Source organism: Protopterus annectens, chromosome 8.part0 (assembly GCF_019279795.1).
Source record: "Protopterus annectens isolate FY-2018-M chromosome 8.part0, PAN1.0, whole genome shotgun sequence".
In the NCBI taxonomy this organism is placed as follows: Eukaryota; Metazoa; Chordata; order Ceratodontiformes; family Protopteridae; genus Protopterus; species Protopterus annectens.
Window position 1 is genome coordinate 255,434,438 of NC_056741.1, and position 16,263 is coordinate 255,450,700.

Genomic DNA, 16,263 nt, shown 5'->3' on the forward strand with positions numbered 1-16,263 from the left:
TCATGTTGCCTCTGCCTCTCCTTCTCCTCCACCTCTAGATGTCGCTGTTTCTCATTTTCTTCAGCCTCTAGATGTCTCAGTCTTTCTGCTGCTTCTTTTTCCATATGCTTGGCCTCCAGCTCAAGTCTTTTAACTCCAGACAGAGTAAGTCCTCTGTGAAAAGGTTAAGCTGTCCATTTTATGAGAGTTGTACATCTCCAAAGCCAGCCTAGTTGTCCTCCTGATCGCTGGTCTGTGATGCAGCTGTGCCCAAAGCTACAATCATTTCTGCCCAAGTCAGATTGGCATGCACCAGTTCTTTAGCTTGGCACATCTCAGCCAACTGGCCCTTTGACAGCTTGCCATACTCCTCTGCTGACATGCTTGCCTGCTCTCCTTGACTTACTTAAGCTGACAAAAAAAATAAATAAAACAGTTGTGATGTAAAACTCTGAATGTTCACTGTGTGGCTGATTGAGAGTACAAACACCTTCAGTGACCACTGTACACAGGCTATAGGAATTCAATATCCACACCACTACACGACAGTTAATATGAGATGTGGATATCACATCACTGCCAACTAATTAATGTGTCGTATCCCTGCACTGGCCCAGTAATCAAGAAGCCTCAGTCCTCACCACTGGCAACAGCTAGGGGTCGTACACATTGCGAGGATGACAAGTACACACACAATAAAGTACAATTTCCCTTAAGAGCACGTAGAGATCACAGTCAGTCTGGGGCAGGTTTCTCCCTCTTTCTCCAGATCCCCAATAAGACTCCCCACTGGCACAGCTATAGAGTTAGGATCTCAGCTGAGAGGTCAAGCCAAGACCTCCAGCACCTTCTCTGTCCAACCAGTGTTTCATGTCCCTGCCCAAGTAGCTGACACACACACACTTTGAGATTTGATTTACACACACGCACACACACACCCCTGAGGGAGGCTGGCACAGGTTTACTAGCTATGCCCCTTTTACCCATACTATAAGGTAGTTTCCACTGCCACCAACCCTACTTATCAGCTACTATAAGGCCATTACAAAGGGTGTCCAGTCCTACTGTGTAATGTTACTGTTATCCAGATGATAGCCTGACCAAGACTTGCAAGGCTTTTTAGGAGTGGCCTGTACAGTGTCACCAGATACATATGCAAGTACTCAAAGAGCTTAAATATGTCTCACAAATATCAGCCACAAAGATAGGTTTAACTATGTTTAATAATAAATAATAAAAGAACAAGACAATCCTCAAGTCAATCAATACAGTAACTTCAGAGTTCAAAATCACAAGAAATATTTAAAAAAACATTGCCGGACAGTCTCAAGTAAATGCAGAAAACATCTAAACTAATCTTTACTATATTCCTATTTATGTCTGAGAGAGATACTTTGCCCAAAATCTTACAGTAATGCAAGTGCAGATGATGATGATGGTGAGTGGATGTTCTTGCTAGGTCCAAGACAAAATACAAAATGCACAGTCGGTCTCTGAGAGAGTTCTTAAATTAATATCAAATCTTACTGCTGGGTTAGCTTGGATGACATCACTTTTTGTCACCTGACTTAAGTTCCCAAGCTAAACCCCCCATTGTAGCATTTGACACCTCCTTGTGAAAAATACATAGCTTTCAGATGTTTGCTTTTGCTATAAGATATAAAATAATAAAGCACTTACACAACGATGCAGAATGCATCCTAGTTCTAGACATCCTGTCTCCTTGCTGCATTGAAACCAACTTTTATAACAAGATCGTAAAATAATTTAATTTAAATTTATTTTCTTGACGTTTTGCAAGTTAACTCTGTTATGTTCCAGTTTCCACTATTAAAATATACATTTGCACAGGTATATAGTGTTTATACATTTCTGTTATTTTCCAGTAAAGTACATTGTGGACACATCCTTGAAGCTCAGTACTGTACAAACCCTGTTCAACTACCTGTAATTGAAAGTCTCCTTGCCTGGGCCTCAACCAGTTTTAACCAAATAAACCATTATCTTAGGAGACTTTAACCTTGACTGGCACACCTGCAACTCCAATAACCCCTCCAGTTTCCTAAACCTCTTCAACTTCACTCCAATCATCTCCTGTCCCACAAGGTTAGATAAACACTCTAAAAAGCAATCCACTATTGATTGGATACTTAACAGTAAACCCAATCTAGGTTACTTAACAGGCTGCCTTCCAGACACTCTCATTGACCACTCACCTACCTTCCTGTATAGAAAAAGAGTACAATCACTTACCAGCACAATATGCAAAGCTGTCTGCAACAAGAAAAACTTCTCCCCCTCCACGTTCAGCCTCCTACTTCAGCAAACTAACTGGTCATCTCTTAAACACCTCCCACTTGATCAGGCAGTTAACTTCTTCAATAATACATTTCTAAAAATCCTTAACGACCTTGCTCCCACAAGAAAAATTTGAGTAAAATGTAGACATATACCATGGTTAACTAAAGAAACCATGACACTAATGAAACAAAAAGAGGATGGTCAACTTACCACTCCTCCAAAAATATACAAAACCTTCATAACATACCAACAATTTTGTAATCAGGCAAAAAGACAGATAAAAACAGACAAGCAAAACTACTTACACTCATGTAAAAAAAAATCAATATAATCCCCAAATATTTTGGCAAAACATTAACTATCTCCTCAACCCAGGAAAAACCCCAGCCTCGACTCCCGCTATCTCCAACACTACCATCTCAATAGCTACACAGTTCAATTCCCACTTTATTAACTCAATCTCTTCACTTCTCGGGAATCTGTCTGCCCAATCTCTCACCATACCCAGTCCCTCTCCTGACTCTCCCACCCCCTTCTCCTTAGCCACTGTCCAAACAAACTACATAAAATCACTCCTTTCCAAGCTCAAACCCTGCTCTCTTGCTGCTGACCAACTACCCAATGATTTCCTGAAAATTGCTGCCCCCTCAATTGCCTATCCCATGGTAATTTTGATAAACTACTCTATCTCTGAACAATATGTCCCCATCTTTGGAAAACATCTCGCATCACTCCACTACACAAAGGAGGCCCCTCTAAAGAATTAACCAGTTACCATCCCATGGCCATCCTCTCCCCTTTAGCTAAGATCTTAGAAAAATGCATTCACTCTCAACTCCTCTCCCACCTCCTAAATCATAGCCTCCTCTTCCCCACACAACACAGCTTTAGACCAAAACACAGTACCAGCAATGCCCTGCTGTCTTTCACTAACACCATACAGGGTCTCATCGACAACGGTAAAATGGTCTCCTCTATATTTCTAGACATGTCAAAAGCTTTTGACACAGTCTCCCACCAAATTCTACTAAATAAATTATCATCCCTTTGAGTAAACTCCTGATTCCGTAGTTATCTCTCCAACTGTCAGCAAGCCACCAAGTGGGAAAACACTCTGTTGATTAGCAGGGTGGCCTAATGGTTAAGGTGTTTGCCTTACAAATACAAGGTGCATGGTTCAAGTCTCACAAGGGATAATTAGCTAGGCTTAAAATGGCTCACAAGGGCAGTGAGCCTAGTACTAATCTATGAACCCTCTTCTTCCCATCACTGTTGGAGTGCCCCAAGGCTCCATTCTTGGACCCCTCCTCTTTACTATTTTTTCAATGACTTCAGCTCTGCAACCCAACTAGCTACCATATTCCAGTATGCCGATGACTCTACATTAATCTGCTTAGCCCCCACACCCCAGAATCCACAATCAACTTTGCAAAAATCCTTTCACAACATCGAAAACTACCTCACTAATTATCAGCTCATACTAAACCAAGTTAATTGTTGTTTTCAATTATAATAAACCCAAAACTTGGCTAGCCCCTTTCTCTATCCTCTCCATAGGTGGTACCAAAATAGAACCCACTAATGAAACCAAACGCCTTGGTGTCATAATTGATGACAACCTAAGATTCGATACTCACATCTCCCTCACCATCAGAAAAGTACACGCTAAACTAGGCTCCCTATATAAAATAAATCCTTACCTTTTAGACAGTGCCAGACTAGCCTCTGATTGTACTCAACTACTCTCTACCCTCCTCTACTGCTCCCAAGTCTATACAAATCTTCGCAAATTAGACCTACATAATCTTGAATCATGCTACAACAAAATTGCCAAATTTGCTACCAGCCACCCCTATAGAACCCACCACTGCACAGTACTCACACAGCTCAAATGGCTAGAACTCCCAAACCTGCTTACAATAAACCAACTGACCATAGCCCACAATATAATATACAAACCAAACAACTTCCCAGCACTCGCCAGCCTTATCCAAATCAGCAACAGTCATAGATTACTAAGATCCTCAAACAAGCTACTACTAAACATCACCCAGTCCCACAACATTCAAGGCTCCGCCCTCTACTCACATAAAATTACCAAACTTTGGAATGGGTATAGACAAAAAGAAATACCGAGGGAAAACAGCAGTGCTGCAGGAGACACATATGGAAAGAAGTGAGCATGTGAATTTGAATTTCAGGATGGTTATATCAAGCACAAGGAAAAAGGGGAGTAATGATATTGATTGCTGGAGGGGCTGCAATAATAGTAGAAGGAGGAAAAAATACAGTAATGAGGTTTTTTTTTGGAAGTAAGGTGCTGTTGCCTAGAGATGAGGATTACACTGGTATATGGATGTATTCCACCAAATAATTGCTGTTACGGAGCTTAAGAATGTTTTGGGAGAAGTTGTCAGCTTTTAGCATGGAATATTACTTACAAATGGGGACTGGAACTTCCAAAAGTGAGGCTGTATCAGAGGGATCTAAAGGTGAAAAAGTAACAAAAGAGGGTACATTTTTGAAGAAATTTATGAAAACATTTAACATACATAGATGAGAATTCACTAGTAGGAATTTGGACAAAATGTACATATTGTTTTCCAAGGTGCAGTAACTGGGTAGAAAGCACAGAAATTATGTTTCAAGGAATGGGCATTTAATTGAAAGCTTTGACAGATATCCAGTAACACTTTTGGATCATGTATTGATACCAACTAAGATGAACAATGCTGGGTAATGAAGTAAAAAGGAGCCACTGACACTTCCCTACCTACATGTTAAAAAAATAATATTTTAAGGAGTGGGTAGTAGAAATTATTTGAGTTATTAGGGAAGACGTTTTTTTTTCCAGAAAAGATGGCTAGTGAGTGAGATAATATGAAAATTGGGTGTTAAATAGGGAAGTAATAAGAGAGATGCTTAACAGATAATGTGAATTATTTAGAGGGGCTGACAAAAGTTTAAGTATTGCAAAATAAGGAGAATCTGACAGAACAAGAGGAGGACCATCTGCAGGGTGCTAAATAGAAAATAAGGGAATATTTGGATAATCTGCACAGTTTAGAAAAAATTGTTAAAACAGTTGTTTTTTTGACAACCATACCAGAGCACAGAAGCATTTTAGCACAGTGACTTAGGCAACAGAAAGTAGAAAAGGCTGTCACCAGACTTAGGGAGCTTATGATTAGAAAGGTAACCAGACATCCTATAGAGATATGAATGATATTTCAGAAGTTTTAATCTAAATTTATATGAAGCAGAAGAATGTGGAAACCAAAAAAGAGCACAAATGGAAATATTTAAGGAAGACTTAATTATGCCAAGATTAGAGGAAGATGGTGGCTCAACAATTAATAGTTAAGGTAGGAGGAGACGAGATAAAAGCAGGAATGTGTAATCTGCAATGATGACTCCAGGGAAAGATGGTATTGCTGTGGAACTTCGGAAATTAGGAGGGAGGAATGTGATAAAGATATCAAGAATTTTGTTTAATAGTATTTTAAAAGGAGGGAAAACACTAACATCTTGGAAGAAAGCTGCGGTGACTGTATTACCCAGAGACGTAATGACCCATCAGACCCGGCTTCATATAGACCCATTTCATTTTTAAACCGTTTTAGGTGTAGGGCAATGGGAGCATTTGCATTCCCTAAAATGATGATAAGGTTAATTAGGAGGGTCTATTTTATAACATCGAAGTCTTAAAACTTAAAATATGTTATAATATCGAACCGTTTTGATTGAAAGATTATAACATCGAACGCTCAGAATAAAAAAACTGCTGTTCCGACAAACATACACACAACACAAGCACACCAAAATAAATAATCCACACACATACACTACACAAAACCCTACCCTAAACCATACATATACTACTAGCTATCCACTTAGCTTAACCCAACCCTAACCCTAACCCTAAGGTCCGTAACTACCGCACACTCACCTTACCCGCTTCCTAACCCTAAAGTCCCCATCGCACACTCAACTTACCCGCTCCCTAACGTCCCTATCACACACTCACCTTACCCGTTCCCTAACCCTAAGGTCCTTATCGCACACTCACCTTACCTGCTCCCTAACCCTAAGGTCCCTATCGCACACTCACCTTACCCGCTCCCTAACCCTAAGGTCCCTATCGCACACTCACCTTACCCGTTCCCTAACCCTAAGGTCCCTAACTATCACACACTCACCTTAACCCAATCTGTTCGCACACTTACCTTAACCCAGTCTGTAACCTTCGCTCCACAGTCAAGGAAATAGCGAAGCTGCAAAAACTGCCCACCGAATTTTCAGTGTTCGGTGCATAGAGTTCGATATAACATTCAAAGTTTTAAGACTTCAATGTTGTAATATAGACCCAATTAGGATATATGTAGAATCGAAAACAAGATTTAAACTGGGAGGGTTCCTGTCCTATAAATTGTGTTTGAACAGAGGAACCAGGCAGAATTGTTCTCTTTCACCTTTGTTATATGTTTTATACTTGGAGGTACTAGCGAAGAAAATAAAGGACTCAGAAATTCAGGGATATAATTGGTATGGTAATTAGGAAAAGCTGGCTTTATTTGAAGTTGATATAAATTTGTACTTGATAATCCAAAAATGGACATGTCAGTGTTGTGGCACATTTTGAGACAGTTTCAAGTATTTTGTGATATACAGTTAGTAAACGTAAAACAGCAGCTAGAGCTGTAAATTGTATACCTACTGACAAACTGGTTCAACAGTAACCATATTTATGGAAATGTGATAAAACAAGTTTGTATTTAAAATGCTTTTGTTTTGGCAGCTAAGGATATGTGGGAAGAAACTAAAAAGACAATGCAACAACTGAGAAACTAGAAACTCTTGTTTTTGGATATTGATAAAGATACAAGCAGTAAAAAGTTTTAGTCCTTTTAGTTTTATATTTAGGTCAGACATATTTTTATCAACCAGAGCAAAAGTTGCAGACAATAATTAAGCATTGAAAACATTTATCTGAGAAAGAATAAGAGAAGAGTTATGTGGGATAACTTGTTTCTGTAAGTGGAACTAGGCAGTTTAGAATTAGTAGAAAGGGATGATGATGATTGCCGTGGAGTTCAAGAAATAAGTAGAGAGAGTGGGATTTTGGATGGAGATCCTTAAGGGGAATAATAACCATGCATAATGTTATGTTAGTAATATGAATAATATATGTTCATAGGTGTGTACTAGGCTAATTGCCCTGGAGCCTTTACACGCCTAGCCCATAGAATTACCCTGGCATCCTGCCACCCAACCTGAATTCATAGTGCCTCTGTTGAGTAGAGCCACTGGAGTGTTCCCCGGGGTGAATTTTCTATTTCCCATCCACTCATCAAGATTTCTCTTGAAGAGGGCCAGTGAGGTGCTCTGCTTGACATGCATGGGAAGTCTTTTCCATAGCATGGGCTGTCTCTGGGTTATGAACGTGTCCCTTCAGCATGTTCTGTTGATTGTGGTAATGAGATTGAGGTCTCTGGAGCGTGTGGTGTGGAGATATTGGGATTTCTTTAGATGTAGCATTTTTAACAGAGCTGGGTCACACATGGCTTTGTAAGTCAAGCATCGCCTCTAAGTAGGTGATAAGAGACAGATTAGTTGGAGTTTTTTGAGTCTGTCCATATATTCATCTCATTCTGTAGCTGTTGTACCTTCCCTACCCCTCTGTTCGTTGTGCCTGTACAGCAATTTGCACGGGTTTCTTTCCTGAGAGAACCCCCCCCCCCCCCCCACACACACACACACACACCTGGTATTCACTGCATAAAGCAATTTCTACCTTCTCCACTGAAGCTGGCTATCTTAACTAAGTAAAACCTCTGGGAAGCAAGAACCGGACTCCCTCCAGCTTTTCAGTTGTAATAGTTTGCACAGGTTTCTTTCCTGAGTGACCCCCCCCCCCCCCCCAACCTGGGATTCACTGCATAAAGCAATTCCTACCTTCTCCACTGAAGCTGGCTATCTTAACTAAGTAAAACCTCTGGGAAGCAAGAACCTGACTCCCTCCAGCTTTTCAATTGTAATAGGTGAACTACAATTTAGTTTTTGTAAACTGTTGAGGCTTATTGGTGTATGCACAACAACAGTGAAGGGATCTAGCCAATTGACACTAGCTTGGGCTATACTACTTTGAATCTGCCTTACACTCACACAGTGTTCCAGTACCAAGCATTTACTTTTTAATTTGGTAAAGTAATTTTGCTCCCTCCTAATTGACTACATTTGCTAGTTTGCCCCTAGGATCCAATTAAAATTAGCCTGAAAAATGGTGTAAAATTAAAAAAAAATAAAACAAATTAAAGTACAGCCAAAAACATTGCTTACATACAATCGTACAAACCAAACCAAAAGCCCAAGGTAACTCTCAGAGTCAGTGTTAGCCCAGCTCCGCTCACCCTCGCTGCGCTCAGCTCGCTCTGCTCCCCTCCCTTCCCCCAAATTCCACCCGCCCCCACTAGTGCTAAATTTAAACCAGACTTTGCCACTCCTCTCTTGCTAAGTACCAATCAGCACCTCACACATCATTGAGCAACCCTGCCCCTTTAACTTATTTTCTTCTCTCTCATTCTTTCACACCCTGTTAGCACAGTCAGCCATCAAATTGTCCCACCCCCTATCAAAATGCAAACAAGCGAAAAAACACTAATTACCCAAATGCTTATACTGTTTCTATTTTGCCATCTCACTGCCTATGAACAAACACTTGACCATGGTATTCACCACCCAAATGGTAAGACGCCCACAACTTCACACGTAACACCAAACACTTTACCTTCCTCAGCACACCGAATATACCACCCTCTATAAAATACCACCCCTGTACAGCCACAAAACATAATCCTAAAGACAAAGACTATATAAAGCTTATAAACAAACTCCTAAAGCTCAGAATATCCTGTCACTATAACCTTATAACACATGGAGACATTCATCCCAACCCTGGCCCACCCACACCCAATAACCTCCACTCCCCTACTACAACCCCCACAGTCAAGCTACCCATAAATACTCCCACTAGTTCCCTCCTTGCATTTCACCAGAATATTAGAAGTATTAACAATAAGATTCCCAACCTACACGCCCTCCTAGCAACCCACTCCCCAGACATTGTGTCTTATGGAAACCTGTCTAAAACCCAGTACTACTGACAGTGAGATACTACCTCCAGGATACAATAGTTACGGTTAGACCATGCTACAAGGAAAGGAGGTGGGATAGCAGTTCTTTACAAAAATACTCTAACCATTAATAGAGATACCATTCAACCTCCCCAATTCAATAATGTGGAACTCCTCATAACCAAGCTACAGATTAACCAAAACAAACACTTGAACATCGTCTGTGCATACATTCCACCAGGCAACAACCTAAATACCCTAGAAGATCTCCTTTACTGGTTATCCACTACCTATCCCCAAGAAACCATAGATCTGATATTGTTAATCCTCGTTCATTCCTTATGCATGGGTATCGGTTCCGACCGCGGAACCGAGCTGGCCATTTTCCAAGCTCGCGTCAGCTTCAAACTCTTGAGCTAAACTCTTGCCCACAATCCCCCTCTCCTTGTTACCTTAGATTTCGTTTGCCATGTTGCCATTCGGTCGTCTCAAGCTACTTCTCTTGAGCTAAGTACAGTTATTTGATGTTTAATAGTTTTTCAGATTACTTTTCTGTCAGAAAAGTTTATATTTCATTGTCTCTTACCCTATCGCATCTAGCATACATAATTTCTTTAGGTTTTTCTGCTCCTTTCCTTACCACTTTTACCGCAAGGTATTCTCTCTTTACCATCATTTGTAATCCTTCCCCCTTTTTTTCTCATACCTTCGGGTACTCTCTTGTACCATTGCTGGTACCTTTTCTATTAATTAATTTGGTGTCATGGCAGATAAGAAAGGTAGTCCGGGGTTTAAGCAGTGTTCGGATTGTGGACACAAACAACCTACTTCTGATGCACACTCTTTGTGTGTTTATTGTTTGGGAGCCTCCCATTTGTCTGTTGACCCACCCTGTACTATTTGTGAGAACTTTTCAAATAGAACCTTGTTGGAAAGGAAAAACGAGCTGTTACTGAAGGGACTTCTTAAATCTCCCTTTTCAGAAGCTATTTCTGGGTCAGAGGCCTCAACCTCTCCTAGAGCCCATAAGAAAATCTTGGATGTTCCTACTAAGGTTAAATCTTTGCTTTCGTCCCCGGCTGGGGACTCCCGCCAACCAAAACCTAAAAAGGTTAAAGTTTCGGCTCCGGAGCTCACTTGTCAGCCCCAGTGCTTTCGGTGCCTAGACCTTCGGCACAGCGGCCTTCAGCTCCATTAGTGATCCCGGCTCCGTCTTCTCCTGCAGCCTTCACTAAATTGGCACCGAGGGGCTCCTCGGTTCAGACTATATTACCACTGTATCGACACCGACCATTCATTCGGCGCAGACCTTGACCACGTCGGCTCCAAGATCTTCCTCGGAAACGACACCTTTATTGTTGACTCCAGTTTTGTCGGTTCCAGCTTCGGCACCGACAACCACGTCGGCACCGATCCCTGTGTCGGTGCAGACCATGACCTCTGCACCGATGACTTCTTCGGTGCAGACAACCATAGTCCAGTCTCTCTCAGCACTGTTGTCCTCGGTGCGGACAGATGAGATGGGCACCAAGTCTGCCTCTTCTGTGGACAGGCCTGTTTCTCCCTCAGTCTCTGTGAGGTCCACTAGAAGCCTTTCCAAACATGATGTGTTGCGTCTTGTGGATCAGGTGCTCTTGGCCAGAGGTATCCCACCCCTCAGGAACTATCCTTCCTTGGGAGGTGATCACCTGTCTCCAAAGACCTCTTCTTATTCTCCTCCTTCATTGCCTTTGAAGACCATGGATATAGCACAGTCTTCCCCTTCTGCGGTCCCCTTTATGGATCTCACTAAGGAACCGCAGTTGCCTTCGTGGCAGGAAAGTTTTGCTACGACCCAGGATGTCAGTTGTGACACGCATAGTTTGCTGCTCCACAGCCATCCAGGGACTCCGGGTCGGCAGGCTGAGCCACTTAGGGGAGAGGTGACCCCTGTCCTAGACATGCACTCCTCTTTGCGTGGACCAGCCTTCCAACCGATGGAGAAGGCTTTCGCTGCTGCTGGTGGTACTGGACTGTCTATACCTCTGCCCTCCTCTGATACACTGGTTTCCCAAGTTGAACCTAGCGGACACCGGGTGCAAGGGCCCCAGCACATATTCCCACAGGAATCCCCTTTTCTGCTGTCTTCTTCAGCTTCTCTCACTGAGGAGGTCCACCGGAAAAGTTTGTGTAAAAGGAAGCACATGGACTCCAAAGAGGAGTCCCTCACTGAAGACACAGATGTCGATGAGGGGGAAGGATCCCCTCGGTCACCCTCTGAGGTATCCTTTGGTGATATCCATGAAATCCTGAAACAGAGAGGTGACTGGCAGTCCTCTAATCTGACCTCTGAGGAATCTGTGTTCCTGCAGGCCTTTCGTGCCCGGCCCCCACCTCCTGGGTTACTCCGCCTGCCGATGAACTTGTCCGACTCATCGTGCAGCATGCTTCGAAGGCTCCTGATAGCGTCGAAGCTATTCCCCGAAGGCCAGATAAGATTTTGTCCCCTCCTGCTTCGGATCCCCATTGGTCCAAAGGTCTTCCTGTGGATGCTTTGGTGGTGGTGGCCGCAACAAAAAAGGATCTGGCAGAAGAAGAAAGCCAGACTGTCCATCCGCCTAACAGAGTCCCGGGCCCTGGACATGATAGGGAAGCGCACCTTTGCTTCAGCGACCTTTACTATCAGGTCCCTGAATTATATGGCACATTTTACCAGACTTCAAAGTGATCTGATTTCTGAGCTCTGTGAAACCTTGGCTGGTGCCGTGTCTGATGAGGTCCGTGACAAAGTGGCCTCTCAGCTGGCCACCATTGAATCTATATCTAACTCCTCTATGCGACTGATATCTCACACATCAGAAGGAGCAGTTAGAGCAGCAGGTTCAGCTGCAGTCTTGAGACAACACACCTGGATGCGCTTGTGCAATTTCGTGGAACCCTTTAAGGCTTCCTTTCTTAACTCTCCCTTTGAGGCCTCCTCATTTTTGGGCCCAAAGTTAAAAGCACACTGGCCAGATGTGATCAGGACAGTAAGACCCTTTCTGCCGTAGGTGTCTGTTATTCTTCCTCTCAACGTGCTTTCTCCTGAAACCAAGAGTGGGAAGATATGGTTCAAGAAATCTCCGGGTCCTTTCCGTGACACACAGGCCGAGTTCTCCCCCAGAAGCAGAGGGGGAAACTCACGGGGAAGATGCTCCTTTCGGGGCAGAGGGGGTCCACGTAACCAGGGTTCCAGGGATTCTTTCCCTGGTCAGTCCTACCAGCGCTCCTGAAGAGCGCCCCAACTCCTTTCCTCTGGAGGTGGTTGGGGGACGTTTCTCCTTGTACCCTTCTGCCTGGCTAACCATCACCACAGATTCTTGGGTACAAAGGATTATAACCAGAGGTTATCATATCCCCTTCGATCTTTGTCCTGCCCCTTCAAAAAAACTTACCGACGTTCCACCCAGTCAAAGGGAAGAAGCAGCACTAGAGATAGAAAAGCTGCTAAGAAAGAGAGTCATCCAAATAGTCCCTCCAGACCAGATAGGATCCGGATTCTACTCGGGACTATTTTTGGTGCCAAAGAAAACCGGGCACTGGAGACCAATTTTGGATCTCAGTGTATTGAACAAGTTTGTGAGAGTACAAAAATTCTGGATGGTCACAGTCTATCCTCCCGCTTTTGGAAAAAGACAGTTGGATGTGCTCGATAGATCTTCAAGATGCGTACTACCACATAAAAGTGGACAGGCCATCAAGATTTCTGCGCTTCCATGCGGGAGCCAGTCACTACCAGTTCAGAGTACTGCCCTTTGGCCTCTCCACAGCCCCCAGAGTGTTCGCAAAGTGCATGGAAGTTGTCACAGCTCACTTGCGACTTCAAGGATTCCAGGTGTTTCCATACCTAGACGACTGGCTCATTTCCACCCCCACCAGACATCTACTGAAAAAAGCCCTGGCATACTCTCTCCTTGCTGCTCAAAGGCTAGGCATAACCATAAACTGGCAAAAATCCAATCTCACCCCATCTCAGTCGACAGAATTCATAGGGGTTATCTTGGACACAAAAAACCTGCAGAACTGCTATTCCAGAGCACAGAATTCTAAGGATAAAGCAACAACTTAATTCCAATCCTCTCAAGGGAAAACGCCATGGCTCACTCGGTTCTACAGCTTTTGGGTTCCATGGCAGCCTCCATCACTATTGTTGCCCTGGCCAGGTTTCACATGAGGCTTCTACAATGGCTACTGCTCAACCAATGGTATCCCTTTCAGCATCCTCTTTCAGCCATGATTCAAGTAACCCACAGGTGCAAACAGGATTTAAATTGGTGGATGACACACAATCTGTCACAATGGTCTCGCCCCCCCCCCCCAGCAACCCAAGGCCACAAGTGACCATGGACGCCTCCCTGATGGGGTGGGGGGGCTATGTCAGGGACAGACAGTCCAAGGCACTTGGTCCGAACTGGAGGCCCATCTGCATATAAATGTTCTAGAGCTGAGGGCGGTGCTTCCGGCGTTGCAAGCAATCCATCCCCTGCTGCCGTCTGGGACAATTGCGATTCAGTCAGACAACATGGCGATGGTCTGGTACATCAGCAAGCAAGGTGGAACTAAATCTTACCCCCCTTTGTCAAGAGGCCATGAGGATATGGCAATGGGTGATGGCTACCAACCGTTTTCTTCTAGCAATGCACATTCCCAGGAGTTCCAACGTGATAGCAGACAGACTCAGCAGGTGCAGTCTTCAACCTCGAGTAGTCCCTGAATCCCTGGATAGTGGCGGAGATCTTCAACCGCTGGGGCCGTCCTTGCTGCGACCTCTTTGCATCCCCGACCAATTACAAATGCAGCAACTACTTCGCCCTGATTCCCCCTCCAGGACAGTCGCCCAGGGACGATCTAGTCCACGTTTGGCCCTCGGGTCTTCTTTACGCATTTCCACCCTTTCCCCTCATTCCCCAGTTCCTGAAGAAAGCCCGTTGGTTGAAGAGCAAGATCATCCTCATAGCACCATATTGGCCTCGACAGATTTGGTTCCCCTTCCTTCGGCCTCACCTACTAGATCGACCATGGATTCTCCATCCAACCCCGGAGTTGATCTCACATCCACAGAACCTGATTCATCCCAACTTGAACAGCCTGAAGCTCACAGCTTGGCTACTCCAATTCCCTTGATTGCCAGGCAGAATGATCTTTCTTTACCAGTACATGATATTCTCATTGCTTCTCATAAGTCTTGCACTAGAATTACTTGTCTGAGCAAGTGGAAAAGTTTTACCTGTTGGCTGAAAGATAAACAAGTAGACCCCTTTTCAGCACCAGTGTTGATAATACTAGACTATCTGGCCGACCTTTTTCATTTGGGTCTGTCGGCCTCTACCATTAGAGTTCATTTGGCTGCAATTTCTAATTTTCATGAGGGTGTCCAAGATTCCTGTCTTATGTCCCATAAATTGTGCAAGACCTTCATAAAAGGTGTGAATCATCAGAAGCCACCTTGAGAACCTGTTCAACCATGTGATTTATCATTAGTTCTACAAACTCTGACAATGTCATCTTTCGAACCAGCCTCTTCTTGCGACCTCAAGTATTTGTCATGGAAAACCTTGTTTTTGGTCGCCATTACTTCTGCCAGACGTATTTCCGAGCTTCAAGCTTTATGTATCAAGAGTCCATACTTGATTTTTCATAGAGATAGAGTGTCTCTGAGAACTAATCTGTCATTTCCGCCTAAAGTGATCTCTGAAATGTCCATTAATCAAGCCATTGAATTGCCATTTTCTTTCCCAATCATTCAAACAGAGGAGTGTATTGCCTACATACCCTAGATATCCACAGACAAATCCATTTTTACTTAAACAGGACTAAACCCTTTCGTAAATGTGACCAGTTATTTTTGGCCTTTTCTGAACCTAGATTAGGATCTGCTGTTGCTAAGGTCACATTAGCTAGATGGTTGAAGGACTGTGTGACCGTCATTTATACACAACGTAATATCTCGTTGCCTACTACCATGAAAGCTCATTCAACAAGGTCGGTGGCAACTTCTGCTGCCTTCCATGCCAGAGCTTCTTTACATGACATCTGTGCAGCTGCAACTTGGGCTACGCCTCATACCTTCATCAATCATTACAAATTGGATTTGGCCTCCAGGGGAAGAGCATCTTTCGGTTCTATGGTGCTCAGGAATGTCCTACCATGAGTGCCTTCCAGGAATAGAGGTAGCTGGGGACTCTGTCCCATGCGTAAGGAATGAACGAGGATTAACAATATCAGATAAAGAAGTTATGTGTTACCATAACATTCCATCTGTATTGTTGATCCTCGTTCAGTCATTACGACCCTCCCTCCTTCCCCCTCTTGTGGTTTCTAGTGGATCTTACCATCCGGTTCTCTTAGGTTATTTGACCAGAGGTAGCCTCTACCTTCTTTGATTTGCAAACTCAATCTGAGGTAACAGGGAGAATGGGGATTGTGGGTAAGAGTTTATCTCGAGAGTTTGAAGCTGACGCGATCTTGGAAAATGATTGGCTCGGTTCCGAGGTCGGAACCAATACCCATGCGTAATGACTGAACGAGGATCAACAATACAGATGGAACGTTATGGTAAGACATAACTTCTTTTTCTTGGTGATTTTAACACCGGCTGGCACCCCTGCTCCTCCGACCCCCCCCCCCCACTCATATAAACTTATCTGGGCTTAAACAGACCATGACCTCTCCCACTAGGATAAACAAACCAACCAAAATGGAAAGTATCCTAGACTGGATCCTAGTTAATAACCATCCCCAACTGTACACAGCTGGTACTCTCCCTGATGACCTCAGTGACTATTGTCTAACCTATATCATAAAACATAAGGCAGGAAACCCTCACCAACCC

At 43.6% G+C, this 16,263-nt stretch overlaps 1 protein-coding gene across 1 annotated transcript in view; it reads left to right on the forward strand.

Annotated features, from left to right (window-relative positions):
* CRTC2 (CREB regulated transcription coactivator 2) overlaps positions 1 to 16,263 on the forward strand; it is a 2,800,764-nt gene that overhangs the window by 1,240,971 nt on the left and 1,543,530 nt on the right. The window lies entirely within an intron of this gene.